This window comes from Rattus norvegicus, chromosome 7 (genome assembly GCF_036323735.1).
Source record: "Rattus norvegicus strain BN/NHsdMcwi chromosome 7, GRCr8, whole genome shotgun sequence".
Taxonomy (NCBI): domain Eukaryota; kingdom Metazoa; phylum Chordata; class Mammalia; order Rodentia; family Muridae; genus Rattus; species Rattus norvegicus.
Window position 1 is genome coordinate 67118233 of NC_086025.1, and position 16618 is coordinate 67134850.

The 16618-nt window shown below is 43.4% G+C and overlaps 2 pseudogenes; both read left to right on the plus strand.

Annotated features, from left to right (window-relative positions):
* Positions 1 to 6432: 6432 nt before the first annotated feature.
* Positions 6433 to 6841, plus strand: Rps17-ps10 (ribosomal protein S17, pseudogene 10; annotated as a pseudogene).
* Positions 6842 to 8554: 1713 nt separating this feature from the next.
* On the plus strand, positions 8555 to 11816 carry Gltp-ps1 (glycolipid transfer protein, pseudogene 1; annotated as a pseudogene).
* The last annotated feature ends 4802 nt before the right edge of the window (positions 11817 to 16618 follow it).

Sequence of the window (16618 nt, forward strand, 5' to 3'; positions counted from 1 at the left end):
ATAAGGGGTCTCGAGCCCCTTCAAGCTCTTCCAGTTCTTTCTCTGATTCCTTCAACAGGGGACCTATTCTCAGTTCAGTGGTTTGCTGCTGGCATTCGCCTCTATATTTGCTGTATTCTGGCTGTGTCTCTCAGGAGAGATCTACATCCGGCTCCTGTCGGCCTGCACTTCTTTGCTTCATCCATCTTGTCTAATTGGGTGGCTGTATATGTATGGGCCACATGTGGGGCAGGCTCTGAATGGGTATTCCTTCTGTGTCTGTTTTAATCTTTGCCTCTCTATTCCCTGCCAAGGGTATTCTTGTTCCCCTTTTAAAGAAGGAGTGAAGCATTCACATTTTGATCATCCGTCTTGAGTTTCATTTGTTCTAGGCATCTAGGGTAATTCAAGCATTTGGGCTAATAGCCACTTATCAATGAGTGCATACCATGTGTGTTTTTCTGTGATTGGGTTACCTCACTCAGGATGATATTTTCCAGTTCCAACCATTTGCCTATGAATTTCATAAAGTCATTGTTTTTGATAGCTGAGTAATATTCCATTGTGTAGATGTACCACATTTTCTGTATCCATTCCTCTGTTGAAGGGCATCTGGGTTCTTTCCAGCTTCTGGCTATTATAAATAAGGCTGCAATGAACATAGTGGAGCACGTGTCTTTTTTATATGTTGGGGCATCTTTTGGGTATATGCCCAAGAGAGGTATAGCTGGGTCCTCAGGCAGTTCAATGTCCAATTTTCTGAGGAACCTCCAGACTGATTTCCAGAATGGTTGTACCAGTCTGCAATCCCACCAACAATGGAAGAGTGTTCCTCTTTCTCCACATCCTCGCCAGCATTTGCTGTCACCTGAGTTTTTGATCTTAGCCATTCTCACTGGTGTGAGGTGAAATCTCAGGGTTGTTTTGATTTGCATTTCCCTTATGGTAGTCTTGGTTTCTGTTGGTTAGGTTCCTGCACTTGCCTCTAGCCATCAGGTTGTCTCTGGTGTTTGCTTGTCTTGCTGTTTCTGAGAGTGACTTGGCCCTGCTGTAGGCTTCTGTGTCAGCACTCCTGTAGAACTGTTTTCCTGTTTTCTTTCAGCCTTTCCTGAGAACAGGTGCTCTGATTTCAGGTGTGTTTGCGCTCCTGGAGAATGTCTTCCAGCTCTAGACACGGGCAGGAATCAAAGGGTCCTGCCCCTGATTGCTCATGTAGGTCCTTGCACCCAGTGGGCACAGTTGGCACTATGCAATTCTCTCTTGGGTCTGGACTGTGGGTAGTCTCCTCTGACTTCTCAGGAGTATCCACACTTCTGCAGGTCCAGCTCTCTCCCCCATGGGATTTGGGTGCAGGGAGCTGTCTGACCAGTTCAGTTCGGTCCTGGACTCAGTCCAGAACCGCAGGTACTGGTGACTGTCTGTTCCTACATTCCTGTGTCCAGAGGCACTGTGCAGTTTCCCCTTGGACCAGGGATGTGGACCGAGGTGTGCAGAGGTGGCAGTCTCTCCTGTGGCCTCAGGATATCTGCCCAAGGCAACTCTTATAAAGACAAGCTGCACTGGGTGGAGCTTGAGCACATCTCATCCCTACAGTGACACACTTCCTCCAACAAGGCCACACCTCCTAATAGTGACACTCCCTGTGGCCCAAGCATTCAAATACATGAGTCCATGGGGGCCAAACCTATTCAAACTACCACCGGGGACTAGTGAATCTGGGGTAAAGGGGATGAGAACTAGGAGGAATGAAGAGTGGAAAAACTGTGGTCAAAAGTGTTGTATAGGGGTTGGGGATTTAGCTCAGTGGTAGAGCGCTTGCCTAGCAAGCGCAAGGCCCTGGGTTCAGTCCCCAGCTCCGAAAAAAAGAAAAAGAAAAAAAAGTATTGTATAAGAATTAAAATTAAAAAGAAAAAGAAATTTAAAAGTAAAGAAAGAAAACAAATGAATGCCAGTTATCACCCAGCTAGATTTCTCTATGCTTATAGGATCCAGGTCTCAAAACTAAGAAATGGTGCCTGCTCCCCCTCAGACTAGTCTTCCCACACAAATTAAAGCAATTAAGGCAATCCCCCACAGTTATGACCACAGGCCAGTCTGACCTAGACAATCCCTCCTGATATGCTCATCTCAAGTGATTCTAGGTTGTGTCAAGTTGAAAATAAAAACCAACTTTCAGGCTGGAGAGATGACTCTGTGATTAAGAACACCAGCTGATCTGGGTTAAATTTGCCACACCCATAGATGGCTCACAGTTGTCTTAACTCTAGTTCTAGGAGATCTAATGTCCTCTTCTGGCCTCTGCAGGCACCAGCCACGCATGCAGCTAAAACATTCTTTGTGGCGATTTGAATAAGAATGGCCCCTATAGGCGTATTAATTACTAGGGAGTGGCATGATATGAGAAAGATTAGGAGGTGTGGCCTTGTTGAAGAAAGTGTGTCACTGGGTGTAAGCTCATGACAGGCCCAGTGTCCCGCTCTCTGCCTCCAGCAAGGCCACACCTATTCCAACAAGGTCACAATAATAGTGCCATTTCCCATGAATCAAGCTTATTCAAAACACAACATCCCTTGTCAACCTAACAAACACATCACTGTTAAACTATAATGATTCCTTTCTTGTTTGTCCCCACGACCTTATGTAGTATAAAATGTAGTGCAACTCTAAAATTACCAGTCTTTAAATTTTTCAATGCTCTAAAAGTTCAAGGTCTATTTTAAAACTCCAACATCTCTCATTAACATGCTCCTATAATATTTTTTAAAATATTATATTAATTTGACAACACAGAAGTACTACAACATGGAAACCAGCCATTATTGCAAATCAGGGCTCTTCTGTTTGCCAGAAAACAGTTTGTCAAACATTCACCAACCTAGTACCAGAAAAGAAGACTCTAGGAAGTACTAAGAATTAGTGTAATTCTTGGGAGGCAGAGGCAAGTGAATTTCTGTGGATTCAAGGCCAGCCTGGTCTAAAAGCAAGTCCCAGGACAGCCAGGGTTGTTATACAGAGAAGCCCAGTCTCAGAAATTAAAAAATAATAATAATAAAATAAAATAATAAAAAAGGAGGAGGAGAAAGAGGAAGAGGAGGAAATGGTATTAAGTTCCTGAAATAAGTCTCTAATATAGGTGACGTATTTATTGGTACATTAAAAGTACTTTTCTGAGACATAGCACACAAAATGCACATGTCTTACCTTCCTAGAGTTTAGATCCCATCAAGACTAATATGACAAAACATTTAAAAGTCAATTCACTTAGTAAGATAAATGAACACACTTGGAATAGAGGAATATAATGCTGAAAGGGTACTACAAGGAGGTGCGATCAGAATTGGAAGAGTTATTGACAATTTAAAAGAGAGTGGTTGAGAAAGACTTCACCAAGTAGAAACCTTAAGGATATGAGAGAACAAATCAGCCAGACAACTTGGAGCAAAGGTAGGAGGAAGGAAGGAAGGAAGGAAGGAAGAAGGGCCAGCAAAGACAATGTGCAGGGCAGGAGCATGCATGGTTTGTTCAAGAAGTGGGATAGAACACTGAGGTGGGGAAGTGTCAGTACACAGCTTAGGGAAGGAAAGGGGGAGAGAATGGGCAGAACCTTATAGGTTGTCACATTGACTGAAGCCATTGAGTCTCTCAGATAGAAGACTGAGAAATAGTAAAAAAATGTAACAAAATGCCTGAGTATCTTGGTTAGTGTTTCTAGTGTTGTGATAAAACATCATGACCAAAAGCAACTTGGAGAGGAAAAGGTGATTTTAGCTTACAACTCCCATGTCATACTCCATCACTGAGGGAAGTAAGAGCCGGGACTGAGACAGAGGCCATGGAGGAGCACTGCTTACAGCCTGCTTTCTTCTAGCATCCAGTACCACCACGTTGAACAAGAAAATCCACTACAAGCTTCTCCACAGGCCTGAAGGACACGAGGGGCTTTTGCCAGCCTTATACCCACCCACCTAAAGTCAAGATTAGGCCAAGTTCCATTCTCCACCCACAGTTCTCGGGAGGAGCAGGAACATTGTTGAAAAACCACAGAATGTACCGACTGAGAGTCACCTGACCCTCTGGTCCCAGATGGAGTCATAATCTGCCCATGCTTGCTAACCAAAAGATTCAAAGGTCAATACACTTAGCTAATATACTTAAACTGTAACCTTGCTGATGTAACCTGTACCCCTAAAAGTATAAAAACTACTTGTTATAGCCATTCGGGGTCACCTTCTAGTCACTCGCCTTGAGGGACTAATTGAAGGTTAAACGCGATGCACCAGAAAATAAACCTCTCCATTCTCAGGTCTCACTTGGTGGGGAGGGGTTCTCCCAGTAGTTAAGTAAGACTTCAAGTCTTACAGGTCAACCTGGTTAGAGGCATTTTTTTTAACAGTTTCCTCTTCCTAGATCACTAGTTATATTGAGTTGACATATTTCCAAACAGTACACCAAGACTGGGTAGTTTAAAAAAAAAAATTCTTACAATTTAAGTGGCTGGGAAGTTCAGGAGCACAACATGAGCATCTGCTCAACATGGAAAGGGCCTTGCTCTGCACTGTCGAGCGGACCGCTTCCTGCACTGTCGAGCGGACCGCTTCCTGCACTGTCAAGCGGACCGCTTCCTGCACTGTCGAGCGGACCGCTTCCTGCACTGTCGAGCGGACCGCTTCCTGCACTGTCGAGCGGACCGCTTCCTGCACTGTCGAGCGGACCGCTTCCTGCACTGTCGAGCGGACCGCTTCCTGCACTGTCGAGCGGACCGCTTCCTGCACTGTCGAGCGGACCGCTAGCAATGCCCTGGCTCAAGTCCCTTCCTCTGCTTGAACAGTAACATGTGCTACCACCAGAGCTCAGCCTCAGAATCTTTCAAGTCCTGATTTTCTCTCCAAGCCCCACTTCTAACTACCATTAGCATGTGGACTTTGTGGCTAAGTTTCAACAAAGAAGGCAGGGTGTAGAGACCACCTTCAACCCACAGCAAGTGGCATGATCCAGCCATGTCTTTCCAACATCTTTTGGGCTGTTGTCACAGAGGACTAGAGTCCATCTGTCCAATAGCCTCTACCTCCAAGGGTGCAGTGTGTCCCATTTACTCTGGCAATGTCATCTGGTAATGATCATACTTTAATCCCACTCTGAAAAAGCGAGGAAAGGATGGGGGGGGACAATAAAATGAGAGTTGATATGATAGTCAATTAGTTTCCTAATAAATAAGAAAGACGTAAGACTATAATCTGTGTTTCCATCAGGGAAATTGAGTGGATCCCTGTCACTTTAAGGCTAAAAAAGCTAAAGCTGGTAAGTTAAGAGTAACACTATAGTGGTACTAATTAGCCTTGGAGGGTGGGTGGCCCCAGCATTCTTATTATGTTTCCTCAAGTGACTTCCACAGCTACAGCAGATGAGTAACTGGGAGCACTTGGTCACCAGGAACAATAGCCTCATTTTAAAATTCTATCACTTAACCTTGCCATAAATGGTAGAGTGCAAAAACATCAGTATCAATTCAGGTCATTAAGAAAGGACAAAATTCTGTTGTCCTGGAAACAGATCTCTTTGAATGCACCATCATGTGTTCACTGTGTATCATGACCATTAACTGCCAGTGTCCTGGACACCTACGAGATGAACAGAAGAGAGGCTGTGGCATTTAGGTTGTACTGCACTGTTCAATGTATACTTAAAAAAGAGGGTTCTTTTCTTAAACTGTACTAAGAAAAGCCAATGCCTGCTGCTTAGAGGACAAAGCTTTGCAGCAGGCAGTGATCTCTTTTCTCTGACCCTGTCTTGAGTGAGCTGAAACAAAAACCAATTACCCTCCAAGATCAAGAACTGTTTTAACTAGGTTTTAGAATTCTGGGCTGCCTTTCTACCAGCCTCCCTACTGGTGTGGGATGTAACCAAATTTAAAACATCACCAAGTAATGGAAAATTGCTCAACTCTTTCTCTTACAGGCATGTTCTATTTACAATCATTACAGCCATTTTGGGGTGAGTCTCAGACAGTTTTTAATGGAATGCCCTACAGCTCATTTTGAACCATTTTTCTCACCCTCCTTATTGACCTCCATCCCATCACCTCATTCTCTTGGGAACCTGAAACTCAACCCCATAAATACAATAAAAATTCAAACTGACCCCATTTGGAGCGAGGTCCTATTGTTGAACATGCTCTTTGATTATGTCATGACTCAAATATTCCTGGTCAGCTCTGCAGTGTAAAAGGGTCCACATGGGATTAGATCTCAAGATCTTGGTGTTACTGTGGTCACAGTGAACCACTCAAGCTGCACAAGTCCTTCCCACACTTGAGCTGATTGCTGATCCTGCCTGGACTTTGGGGTGGACTGTCCTACCACATCTCAGCATCTGGCCCAGTCCTTGCCCATTTAGTGGCTATAAGCAGTAACCAAGAATGATTCTGGGTTTCCTCTTTTACTGAGACCCATCAACATGGGCCGAGTTCGCACCAAGACCCTGAAGAAGGCGGCCCAGGTCATCATCAAGAAGTACTACACGCACCTGGGTAATGACTTCCACACCAACAAGCGCGTGTGAGAGGAGATCGCCATCATCCCCAGCAAAACCCTTCAGAACAAGATAACCGGCTACGTCACGCATCTGATGAAGCGGATTCAGAGAGGTCCTGTGAGAGGCATCTCTATCTAGTTGCAGGAAGAAGAGAGGGAGAGGAGAGATAATTATGTTCCTGAGGTCTCAGTCCTAGATCAGGAGATCCTTGAGGTAGCTCCTGACACCAAGGAAATGCTGAAGCTTCTGGACTTTGGCAGTCTCTCCAACCTCCAGTCTCACTCAGCCTATGGTTAGGATGAATTTCAAAACACCATGTGGAGCTGTTTAATCCATTATGCCATATTTTCAATAAACCTGAAAACAAAACAAAAAAACACAAAAAAGCAAACAAACAAAAAAAGAATGATTCTGCTTCCACTTTGAGATCCATCCAATTTGAGGTCTCAGAAGCCAATTCTCTGCAGAAAGATGGTCTCTGCCTTAATGTGAGACCTTAGCTGTTTGAAGAAAAGGGAAGAAGGCCATGTCAAGACAAAAGCATAGGGATAGACCTTACAGAAAGACACTAGTCAATCAGGAAATAGCAAAAACTGACAGATGAGATGATATAAAAGTATTTGCACAGCAGAGCAGAGGAGACAGCTCAGTGGATGAAGCATCTACACAGAAGTGTGAGAACTAGAGTTTGGATCCCCAGAATCCACATCGAAGACAGACGTGGTGGTGCACATCTATAATCCCAGGATTCCTGTGGTGAGTTGGAAGGCAGAGACAGGAGAGTCCCCAAACAAACCATCTAGATTGGATCCAAGGTGGCCCAAGACAAAAATCATAAACTTACTTAAAGTACTATGAGGTTTTTGTGATTTTTTTAGTAACTTGATTGTGCCATTCATAAGCATAAACCTTGAAAATTACAATGTAATATCACAATGTCAAAAGGAGGGAAACCATGTAACTGTTGGTGACATTTCCTCAGTGACTAGAGTCCTTTTCAGAAAATCCTTCCCTAAGCCTCTGACTTTTACCCCTAAAAGTTTCAGAGTTTCAACCTTACATTAACGTAGAAGCCACTTTTTTGCAGAGGATGGCTTCTGAAATGGTGAACTGGCCAGTCCACAAAGCACGAACATAGTTGATAATTAGTGTAGAATTGAGTGAGCAGGGTCCAGGCCAGGGGCACAGATAAGGCAGGACAGTCCCCCCTAGAAACAAGGCAGGCTCAAAGCAACAATAAAGATCACTAAAGGGAGAGGGAGCAGTAACAGCAGAGGGGGGGTGGGATTGTACGCTAGAGAGGCCCACAGAATCAACTAAGCAGGGTTCAGAGTTTCACAGAAACTGAAGCGCAAAACATGGACCAGTCTGAGCTGGGTCCTCTGCATGTACTTATGGTTGTATAGCTTGGTGTTCTTATGGGACCCCGAACAATGAAAGTTGGGGTTGTGCGTCTCTGAATCTTTTGCTTATGCTTGGAACTATTTTCTTCCTCTAGGTTGCCTCATCCAGCCTTGATCTGAGTGTCTATGGCCAACCCCACTGTGTCTTCTTAGGCTGTGCTGGTGAATATCCCTGGGATTGCTGTTCTTTTGTATTTTTTATTTTATGTTTGAAGGGAAAGGGAAGAGGAGTTGATCTGAGGGAGAGTAGAGGTTGGGGAATGGACTGGAGTTGTAAAGGGAGGAGAATTGGGATGCAATACCTGAGAGATGAATAAAAGTTTGAAAAAAACAAAACAGAAAAAAACAGAACAAAGGAAGAATATGAGGATACTGTACTTAATATTCTTATATGAATATACAATATTTCATATAATATACTTGTGTGAAAATGTCCTCATGTAACATAGTACCATATGTATGTATGGTACTATTGTGCCAGGAAACGTTCATGAACCTCAAAAGGTCACCAAGGAGCCATTTCCAATGTAATCACATTAAGGTCTCTTTATTGCAAACTTGAGTTTGGGCTTACTACTGACCCACAGGATGGTTTGTTGAAACAGTCTCCAAACTCTCATTGAGACAAGGTTTTCTAGGAAATGGAAGTAAGTGGGGGGGGGGGGTTGTGTCCATCCTCACAAGCATCTAACTCAATGTCTATTGTAAGCTGACAGGTGGGTACTCTGAAGCAGAGCCTTATATAGTCACAAACAGTCTGAAAGTGCATCTGAAACAATCTGACTAATATTTCATTAACTGTTGCTATGAAGTAGCTAGGGAGTAACTCTGGCCAAGGACAAGCCCTGAGGTCCTTCCTGGGTGCAGTTTGAGTCAGCTGCAGGGCAAGTTCTCAGCCTTTTTTCCATTTTTTTTATATGATGGAGACCGGTTCCAAGGTGGAGTAGGTTTGGCCTCTCAGTACTAGGTTACATGTATAATAAATAAACACAATAAATTTTTAAATCATTGGTTTTAATGAAGAATGGTATCTTAGTTTTACTGCTGTGAACAGACACCATGACCAAGGCAACTCTTATAAGGACAACATTCATTGGGGCTGGCTTACAGGTTCAGAGGGTCAGTCCATTATCATCAAGGCAGGAGCATGACAGCATCCAGGCTGATGTGGGGCTGGAGGAGCTGAGAGTTCTACATCTTCATCTGAAGGCTGCTAGCAGAATTCTGACTTCCAGACCGCTAGAGTAAGAGACTTAACACCCACATTCACAGTGACACACTTACTCCAACAAGGTCACATGTCCTAATAGTGCCACTGCCTGGACCAAGAATATTCAAACCATGACAGTTGGTCTTTAGTCTGGACAGATACATTAGTGCTAGTCAATAATGCTTCCACACATTATTATTCATTAACTCAAATCACTGAATTCGGTGCCTATTAGGAGCAAGGCATTGTGTCAAATGGAAAAGTCAATGGTTTGCCCACAGCTGCATCTCTTACTGTTCTTACAGCTGTTTCCTAACCTATACTGTTCTTGGGAAACCCAGATTTCTAACTCTCCCTTGTTTCTCTTAATGGTGACCTATCCTGACTCAACTTTCTACAGCACCTTCCCACCCCCTGTCCTTCTCACCCTCCTCTCCCCCGTCCTTCTCACCCTCCCCTCCCCCATCCTCACCCTCCCACCCCTTGTCCTTCTCTTCCTCCCATCTTTCTCATCTCCCCATCTCCTTCAGCAGGATAGCACCTCTTCCTTACCAGTGGTTCTTTTTCAATTATACCTTAATTCTTTTTTAGATTTACTTATTATTTTGTGTCAATGAATGGTTTGCCTTCATGTATGTATGTGTAACACGTGTAGCTGGTGTCCTTGGAGTTCAGAAGAGAGTATCAGATCCCTTGGAGTTGGGGATATAGAAGGTAGTGCTACCATATGGGAACTGAGAACTGAACCCAGATCCTCTGCAAGAGCAGAAAATGCTTTTAATCACTGAGCCAATTCCTCAGTCTCTTCAACATTTTTTTAATATTTAGGTTGATCCTGAATTCAAACTAAATGACCCATCCCCTAAGTCTTTCTCAAATATCTTCCTCCTCATGATCAAGCTTTTGGAAAGAGAAATCTTCACATTCTATCCTGTATACAGTCCAAAACAATTGAGCACATGTGCTCCCTGCAGGCAAGTAGCTCCCCAAAGTGAAGGCAATGGAAGGGTCTCTTCTACTCCCATCCCCAAACTTGCTCCTCAGGGGAGGTAACATGCTAAGGAAAGTGCTTTCTTCCAGGAAATCAGAGGAGTGGGAGGAAACGTTCCCTCTAATACTCAATATATGATTTTAGGAAGAACTATGAATAAATTACAATGGGAACCTAAGACACATAGTAGAGACTAGAGAGATGGCTCAGTGGGCAAAGTGCTTGCCATGCAAGCATGAGGATGTGAGTTTGGATCTTCAGCGTGCACATAAAAATTTAGTCATGGGGGTACATATTTGTAACCCCTGCACTGGCTGGCAGAAAGAGAACCCCTCACAGGAGATCCCAGAACTCATTGGCCAGCCAGTCTAGCTGTTTCTGCACCAGTGTTGACCTCTGGCCTCACACACAGAAAAAAATATAATACACGTGAGAAGGAAATAATAAAGGAAGGAAGGGAGAAAGAGAGAAAGAGAGACAAGGGGAGAGAGTACCCACTATGATGCAAGACAGTAGGGGAGAGGGCTTGTGTCTCTTCAGTGAAATGCTCAAAGAAGGTCTCACCTGAGACGCATTTGTGCAAGTCAGTGAGTAGGAAGGACATTCAGGCTGAAGGGAAAATAGAGAGACAAGATCTCGAAAATAGTGAATTAATAGTGAATTAGTGGGACTGAGACTTTAAATGGTCAGTGAGGCTGGAGCCATGGTTGAGAAATACCCTCACAAAAGATACCCACACCATAGTTCCTAAGGCCTAAGAATCTACCTTAACAGAACTTTGCAGATATGGTTAAATTCAGGATCTTGACATGGATTAATTATCCTGATTTATCTGGACCTTATGGAAACACATGTCCTTACAAGACGGAGACAGGAGAGTCACAGAGATTAAAGACTCTACACTGTTGACTTTGAAGAGGTAAGATGAATTCATGAGCTAAAGATTATTGGTGGCCTTCAAAAACTAGAAATGGTAACTGGAGCCTCCACAAAGTACACAGTTCTACCTTGACGTAGGGCTTCTGACCTTCAAGTCTGTACAGGAACAGGGATGTTAAAGTCTGATCATTCTCTCTCGTAGCAATACAAAACTAATGCAAGCCAAGTGAGTAAGAGGAGAGTGGCAGACCGGCAGACAGACACGGGGCCCTTCCTGGAGGCGGTGGCCCACCTGCCATCCTGCAATTGCCTTGGGTCCCCAGTGTTCACGCCCATCAAGACAGACATAAGCGATAACATTACCAAAATCAAAGCAGCCTATGACACTGACCCAGCCAAGTTCAAGACCCTGTAGAACATCCTGGAGGTGGAAAAGGGGATGTACGGAGTGGACTGCCAAGTTGGGGCCACGCTGGCACTGCTGTGACTGAAAGGGGCCTGCGCTTCATCCAGGTGTTCCTGCAGAGCATCTGCGATGAGGAGCGGGATAAGAACCACCCCAACCTCATGTGAGTAACCGCCAACAAGGCCTCTGAGGTGGCCCTTAAGAAGTACCATGGCCGGCTGGTGCAGACCTTCAAGGCCTCACTGTATGCAGCACCATACAAGTCCGACTTCCTAAAGGCTCTCCCAGGGACAGAACGTGACGGAGGAGGAGTGCCTGGAGAGGATCTGCCTCTTCCTGGTCAACTACACGGCCACCATCGACACCGTCTATGACATGTATACCAAGATGAACAAGGAGCTTGACTACACCATGTAGGCACCCAGACACACAGCCCACGTGGGCACAAGCAGCCCCATCTCTGTGAAACAAGCTAGGCTCCCCAGCTCAGCGCCTGGCCAGCCTGGGTCTGCAGGGGGCGGCCTTAGCTTGTTAGAAGTCTTTTGTTTTCTTGTTTTTGTTATCTTGGCCTATTCTAATGGAGCAATAAACACCTTCCACTCACCCCAGCTTTTCAGGCTGAGCCACCCTCCTTCCAATGTGGTTAAAACCAATTAATGTTGCCAATGATGAATTCCTAGGGTTTTGTCTTTCCCTCCCCTACCTAGCATAGGAGGAGACCAGCTCAAGGGAGACTCTCACTTCACCCAGCAAAGAAGCCTGGTCCATCTGGCCCAAAGATGTCTTGGATGTTTGAAGGACAATGGAGTCTGATTGGAAGTTCAGAAGGGGCCCTACTGTGGTGTGTGTTTAAAAGGTGAGCTGACAGGAGCCTCACAGGGTTGTACATCTGGCATTACCAGCCCTGGTCTCTCTCTCTCTCTCTCTCTCTCTCTCTCTCTCTCTCTCTCTCTCTCTCTCTCTCTCTCTCTCTCATTCTCTCTCTCTCATTCTCTCACTCTCTCTCTCATTCTCTCTCTCTCTCTCTCTCTCTCTCTCTCTCTCTCTCTCTCTCTCTCTCTCTCTCTCTCTCTCTCCCTTTGTCTTCTGTCAGATAGGTTTTTTGCTTTTCCTGAAATGCACCAGCAAGCCTTTTCAAACAATTGACTAGGCTCACACAGATGACCATAAGTGACTGAATTCGCATTCTTCTGCATAATTACTTTCTTCAGGGTTGGCTCTTCCAACCTAAGAAACTGCCTGTCGTGGGAGTCCTTCAGCTGCAGAGACCCAAGAAACTGCCTTCCTGCCATAACCATTCTTCTGGAGCTAAAAGAGCTATATTTTTTAAAGTATTGGGGTTAAACACACCCTGAAAGAATTGATATATGTTTAAAGAATGAGGAACAATTGGTGATTTTTATGCAGAAACTAAATAATCCTTCATGAATAAATCTACATTTTGAAATTACAAAAAAAAAGGAAAGAAAAGGATGCTGAGGTCATTAGGCAGACACATGGTAAAAACAATAAGGTATCAATGTTCGTAACAAAAGAGAAAGGCTTTGGTGGTGAGAAGAACCCATCTTGCAGGATTTGTGGTGCTACAAGCTCCTCAGACTCTCGATTGGAAACAGCAATTTAAGATGTGGATATTTAAGTTTGGAGAACAGAAGAGAAATTTAGGTTGGCAATTAAAATTTGGATTCCTGGCTCTTTAGCCACAAGCTGAAGGAAACTACAGATCAGAGGTGTAGGTGGAGGGGGAGGACTGAGTTCTGGAATGTTCTTCCCTTTTAATGTGCTGCTGCTGGAGGAGGAGGCATACACAAGGGAAATTAAGCTGGTGATTGGTGAGAAATGAGGAGATCAGTAGGTGGGTGTTTCAGAATCTAGAGGGAAACACTGTTTCCCAGCAGAAGCAGTCCACTCAGGAACTCGGAGTTGTTTCCAGCCATGGTTCAGTCAAATCTAATGAGTGACAGAGAGCTGAGTCATAGTCTCACAAACTTAACAAGGGAGAGAATACATAATTCTCCCTAACAGATGCCACCCTGAGAACTGGGCACAGGGTGGGTGAGACAGTTCAACAGGTAGGGAGGGCATGTGAAGACAAGACTGATGGTCTGAATTCAGTCCCTGAAACCTACATGGTAAAAAAAGAGAACAAGTTGTCCTCTAACCTCCTCTACATGCATGCCCACACCTAGAAAATACATAGATAGATAGATAGATAGATAGATAGATAGATAGATAGATAGATAATTATAAAAAATAAAATTCTCCTCCACCTTTCCTCCCACCTTCATCAAACCTGTGGCTCTGGAACCATATGGTCTAAAGATAAGCATCAGAGGCTGCTACACCAGGACCATGGAGGTCCACACCCCCCCCCCAACACCTAACAAGAACATGATCAAAGGCCCTCAAAAGAACATAATCAACAAAAGCCATGGTAATATGACACCTCCAGAGCACAGCCACCCCACTACAGCAAGCCCTGGATTTCCTAACACAACTGAAACACAAGAAAATGACATTAAATCCAATCTTATAAAGATGATGGAGGCCTTTAAAGAAGAAATTAATAAACCCTTTAAAGAAATACAGGAAAAGACAATCAAATAGACAGAGGTATTTAAAGAGTAAATGAATAAATCCCTTAAAAACATACAGGGAGGCTCAGTGGTTAAGAGCACTGACTGCTCTTCCAGAGGTCAAATCCCAGCAACCACATGGTGGCTCACAATCATCTGTAATGAGATCTGATGCCCCCTTCTGGTGTGTCTGAAGACAGCTACAGTGTGTTTATATATAATGAATAAATAAATCTTTTTTTAAAAAGACATACAGGAAAACACAATTAAACAGGTGAAGGAAGTAAATAAATCTGTGCAAGGCACGAAAGTGGAAATAGAAGCAACAAAGAAAACATAAACTAAGGAAATCCTGGGGATGAAAATCCTGGGGAGGAGAATAGGAACAACAGATGCAAGCATCACCAACAGAACACAGGAGATGGAAGAGAGAACCTCAGGGGCAGAAGATAGAAATTCCTGACACGAAACATCCAGGAAATCTGGGATACCATGAAAAGACCTAACCTAAGAATTATAGCAATAGAAGAAGGTGAAGAGTCCCAGCTCCAAGACCACACACACGCACACACATACACACACACATGTACACATACACACATACATACATACACACACACAAATACACACGCATACACACACAAATACACACACATACACACATACACACACATACAAACACACACACACAAATACAAACACACATACACACACGCGCACACACACACGCACACACATACACAGAGAGACACATACACAAATACACACACACATACACATATACACACACACATACATACATACATACACACACACGTACACACATACACACATGCACACATGTACACGTACACACACACAACACACACACACACACATTAACACCACCACCATCAAAATAACAGGAAATAATCACTGGTCATTAATATCTCTCAACATCAATGGACTCAATTCCCCAGTAAAAGGACACAGACTAACAGAATGGATGTGAAAACAGGATCCATCTTTCTGCTGCATACAAGAAAGGAACCTCAGCAAAAAAGATAGTCTTTACCTCAGAGTAAAGGGCTGGAACAAAGTTCTCTAAGCAAATCGACCCAAAAAGCAAGCTGGAGTACCCATTGTAATGTCTAATAAAGTAGACTTTCAACCAAAATTAACCAAAAAAGACAGGGAAAGACACTTTATACTCATCAAAGGAAAAATCCACTAAGATGATGCCTCAATTCTGAGCAACTATGCCCCAAACACAAGAGCGACCATATTTGTAAAAAGAATCATTGCTATAGCTTAAATTGCACATCAAACCCAACACATTAATAGTGGGAGACTTGGACACACTACTCTAACCAATCGACAGGTCATCCAGACAAAAACTAAACAGAGAAATAATGAAACTAACAGACATTGTAAATGAAATGGACCTAGCAGACATCTATAGAATATTTCACCCAAACACAAAACAATATACTTTCTTCTCAGCACCTCATGGATCCTTCTCCAAAACTGACCATATAGTCAGTCAGTCACAAAGCAAGCCTCAACAGACACAAGAGAATTTAAACAGCACCTTGTGTTTTATCAGACCACCATGATTAAAGCTGGGCTTCAACAACAACAGAAACACCAGAAAGCCTACATACTCATGGAAACTCAACAACTCTCTACTCAATGATCTATGGGGGGAGAAATAAAAAAAGAAATTAAAGACTTTCTAAAATTCAAAGAAAATTAAGACACAACATACCCAAATTTATGGGACACAACAAAAGCAGTGCTGAGAGGAAAGTTCACAGCACTGAGTGCCTCCATAAAGAAATTGGAGAGATCTCATACCAGCAATTTAAAAGTACACCTGAAAGTTCTAGAAAGAAAGAGAGAGAAGCAATCACACCAAAGAGGAGTAGTAGCCAAGAAATAATCAAAATTAGGGCTGAAATCAGTTAGAAACAAAGAAAATAATACAAAGAATCAACAAAACCAAAAGCTGGTTCTTTGAAAAAAATCAACAAGATAGACAAACCCTCAGCCAAAGTAACTGAAATTAACAGTACCCAAATTAACAAAATCAGAAATGAAAGGGGAGAAATAAAAACAGAATCTGAGGAAATTCAAAGAATCATTAAGTCTTACTTCAAAAGCCTGTACTCCACAAAATTGGAAAAAATCTTAATGATTTTTCTAGATAGATACCACTTGCCAAAGTTAAATCAAGATCTTAAAAAAAAAAAATCCAAGGCCAGATGGTTTTAGTGCAGAATTCTATCAGACTTTCAAAAAACTAAATCCAATACTCTTCGACTAGTCCACAAAACAGAAACAGAAGGGACACTGCCAAAGTCATTCTATGAGACCACAGTCACCCTGATACCTAAACTACACAAAGACTCAACAAAGAGTGAGTGGACCAAGAGTAGAGCTCAGGACTCGGGTGGTCTCACTGAATCTTCTCCCCATTCTGACTGGCCAGATAAAGGCTAGAGCTGATGATTGAGCTGTGGAAGGGTGCGATGGGAGGTCTCAGGGAGGTAGATGAGGTAAGAAGGGAGATGGAGCAGAACCACGTGACCGGGAGAAACCACAAGTAGCTAGGGGTCTCATAGCTGGGTATAAATTAGTATTAGTGATAGATCTGCCCGATCT